General features: G+C 50.2%; 1 pseudogene; it reads left to right on the top strand.

Moving 5' to 3' along the window:
- Window positions 1–1,394: 1,394 nt before the first annotated feature.
- Window positions 1,395–3,621, top strand: LOC131483073 (striatin-interacting protein 2-like; annotated as a pseudogene).
- The last annotated feature ends 227 nt before the right edge of the window (window positions 3,622–3,848 follow it).

Here is a 3,848-nt window from a genome sequence, read left to right as displayed (position 1 = left end):
CGGGATTAGAACCGTTGCCATATGGGATCGCACAGTACGTTCAAGGCGAGGACCTTAACCATTACGCTATCACGCTGGGCCCTTACATTAGTATTTTTAAGAGACCATGTAAGATGGTATTATGTCATTTGATCCTGGTAGTCTTTGGGTCACTGATTTTTATGGGTCATTGTTGATTTTAGGAATATTCAATGAGATGATTAGAGATGAAAATCCCAAAACTGAAGACTGATGATGACATTTAGCTTGACAAAATAAAGAGCAAGTAAAAGCTTAGAGGGAAGCTTGTTTTTGATGGAAAACTATGTGAAGAACCAGAAAAGGGAAGAAGAGAGGGAGGTGGAGAAAGAGGAAGAGAGGATCAGTATACCATAAAGTCTCAGAAATTACAACAGAGGCATGAATGGTGGGTTCAGCTTCCCTGAGAGGTGGGAAAAGTGGTTCCTAAAACCATAGTGAGTATTGTAGTATTTGAGGATAGTATCTAATATCAGAGAAAATGGAGAGGTCTTCAGAGGCAAGACCTCCATATGGTCAAACAGCAGGAAGGATTTTGGGTGGATCAGAGGGGCAGGAGTAACTCTAAGAAGCCAAGGAGCAGAGGTGTGACTGTGGGTATGTGGCTCAGATGGAGTCGCTTGGAAGGCCATCAGAGTAGGTGAGTCATTCCTACCGACTTTTCCCTCTGCATTTGGTTAGGGGGAAATGCAAAAGCAAATAGACTCTATAAGTGTCCCCTAAGTACCCATGACCAACATTAACCAGCCAATGCCAGCTTTGTTTCAGCTACACCCCATTTCCTTTCAACTCACTTCTTCCAAACTGTTGGCCTGGTGGGCTTGGAAAAGCTCCCAGCTATTGAATTGTGAACATTGTAATATAAATAAAATACAAGGAATTTTTAAAAAGTTTTATTTTTTATTGGAAAGTCAGATAAACGGAGAGGGAAAGAGACAGAGAGGAAGATCTTCTGAATTTCAACACACAATTTCATTATCATAGATTGAAAAAGTCATCGTTACTTCTCCAATATCACTGAATGCTCAGCTAGCATTCAGGTTTACTTGTTCATTTTTATAAAGTTGTTTCTTTTAAAAAATTTATTTGAAGGATGAAGGACAGGACTCTTGAGTTGGGTGTTTCATACAATTTCCAGAGTGTTCCTACGATGAACTCTTGACGGCCCTCTTTCCCCAGCCTCACTTCCCTATTTTGTTATTCCTGGGATCAATTCCCAAAACAACTGCCCAGGATTTGATTCTGTTGATGAGTCTGCTGGACCTAACCCTGGAGATTGCCTCTCTTCTCCCGCACTGATTCTAGGAGGTTCTTGGGGGTCCTGCTCCTCTTCTGTCAGGTCATGGGGGAAAGAACGTGATAACCTCATCTCCCCCATGCCTGCGGCACTGTCTGCTCCTTCAGGCACTTTTGGGGAATGTGACTCAGAGGTGGACATGCTACACTGGTCCAGGTACAACTGCTTCCTGCTGTATCAGATGGGGACCTTCTCAGCCTTCCTGGAGCTACTCCACGTGGAAATCGACAACAGCCAGGCCTGTAGCAGTGCCCTTCGGAAACCAGCCGTGTCCATCGCTGACAGCATGGAGCTCCGGGTGCTGCTGAGTGTCATGTACCTGATGGTGGAAAATATCCACCTGGAGCGAGAGACCGACTCCTACGGCTGGAAGACAGCCCAGCAGACCTTGCAGTGAGCTGAGCTACTCTGTGCATAATGAGGAACCCTTTGCCCTTCTGCTCTTCTCCATGGTCACCAAGTTCTGCAGTGGCTTGGCCCCCCACTTCCCCATCAAGAAGGTCCTGCTTCTGCTTTGGAAGGTGGTCATGTTTACCCTTGATGGATTTGAGCATCTTCAGTTGCTCAAAGTCCGGAAGCGGGCAGAACTGGGCTTGCCTCCGCTGCCTGAGGACAGTATCCAGGTGGTGAAGAGCATGCGTGCTGCCTCCCCGCCCTCTTACACCCTGGATCTGGGGGAGTCTCAGCTGGCACCGCCCCCCTCCAAACTGCGGGGACACCGCAGTTCTCGAAGGCAACTCCTCACTAAGCAAGACAGCCTGGACATCTACAATGAAAGGGATCTCTTCAAGAATGAAGAGCCAGCCGCGGAGGAGGAAGAGGAGCCTCCCAGGGATGGAGAGCTAGACCTGCTGGAACAGGACCCGCTGGTCCCTCCTCCACCCTTGCAAGCACCTCTCTCTGCTGATTTGGTGGCTTTTCCCAAGGGCCTTCCTTGGGCCCCCAGAGTCAGGCAGAAGGACATGGAGCAGTTCTTGGAGATGAGCAGGAACAAGTTCATCGGCTTCACGCTGGGGCAGGACATGGACACCTTGGTTGGATTGCCTAGACCCATTCACGAGAGTGTGAAGACCCTTAAGCAGCACAAGTATATCTCCATCGTGGATGTGCAGATCAAGAATGAGGAGGAGCTGGAGAAGTGTCCCATGTCTCTGGGGGAAGAAGTGGTTCCAGAGACACCATGTGAAATCCTCTACCAGGGCATGCTGTATAGCCTTCCCCAGTACATGATTGCTCTGCTTAAGATTCTGCTGGCTGCAGCGCCCACCTCCAAGGCTAAGACAGACTCCATCAACATCCTGGCAGACTTCCTGCCTGAAGAGATGCCCATCTCTGTAGTTCAGAGCATGAAGCTGGGCATCGATGTGAACAGGCACGAAGAGATCATTGTCAAGAGCATCTCCGCCCTACTCCTGCTCCTTCTCAAACACTTCAAACTCAACCACATCTACCAGTTTGAATATGTATCGCAACATTTGGTATTTGCCAGCTGTATCCCTTTGATCCTGAAGTTCTTCAATCAAAACATCTTGTCCTACATCACTGCCAAGAACAGCATCACCGTCCTGGACTACCCTGGCTGTACCATCCAGGATTTGCCGCAGCTTACTGCCGAGAGCCTGGAGGCGGGGGACAACAGCCAGTTCTGCTGGAGGAACCTCTTCTCCTGCATCAACCTCCTGCGGCTGCTCAACAAGCTGACCAAGTGGAAGCATTCCCGGACCATGATGCTGGTGGTGTTTAAATCAGCTCCAATCTTGAAACGAGCCCTCAAGGTCAAACAGGCCATGCTGCAACTTTATGTCCTGAAGCTGCTGAAGATACAGACCAAGTACCTGGGGCGCCAGTGGAGAAAGAGCAACATGAAAACCATGCCAGCCATTTACCAGAAAGTGCGCCACCGCATGAACGACGACTGGGCTTACGGGAACGACATCGATGCCAGGCCGTGGGACTTCCAGGCAGAGGAATGCACGCTGAGGGCCAACATTGAGGCTTTCAACAGCCGCCGCTACAACAGAACCCGGGACTCGGAGTTCTCAACTGTGGATAACTGCTTGCAGAGCGTGCTGGACAGAGGCTGGATCTGCCTGAAGATTTCCACTATTCGTATGAGCTCTGGCTGGAGAGAGAGGTGTTTTCCCAGCCCATCTGCTGGGAGGAGCTGCTCCAGAATCACTGAGCTCTTCCCATCAGCTGTCTGGCAGATGGAGGTCGGCTCAGATCAACGGTGCTTCACAAGCCTGCCCGCTCAGCCTTGGCCTCCTGCTTGGAGACTGCTTGTTCAAGGGGAGTTCTGGCCCAGCCCTGGGACATAGAGGATAGCTCAGGACTAGACTCTGGCAGCTTGTGGACCTAGATAGAGATTGCATGAGGTTGGCATCTAAGTCAAAGCAAATCCATCGCCTTGGCCAGCGGTCAGCCGGTTGCCTGGTTGACCTTGGACGGATCCAGGCCAGGCTCGCTGGAAGGTCCCCTGCCTGTTGCAGTCAGCTCGACCCAGGCCAGCCTTCCCTGGCTCTAAGGGTGAGAA

Source organism: Ochotona princeps, chromosome 23 (assembly GCF_030435755.1).
Source record: "Ochotona princeps isolate mOchPri1 chromosome 23, mOchPri1.hap1, whole genome shotgun sequence".
NCBI classification, from domain to species: Eukaryota; Metazoa; Chordata; class Mammalia; order Lagomorpha; family Ochotonidae; genus Ochotona; species Ochotona princeps.
The sequence above is the reverse complement of the archived record's forward strand: the minus strand, read 5'-3'. Positions and strand labels throughout refer to the sequence as shown.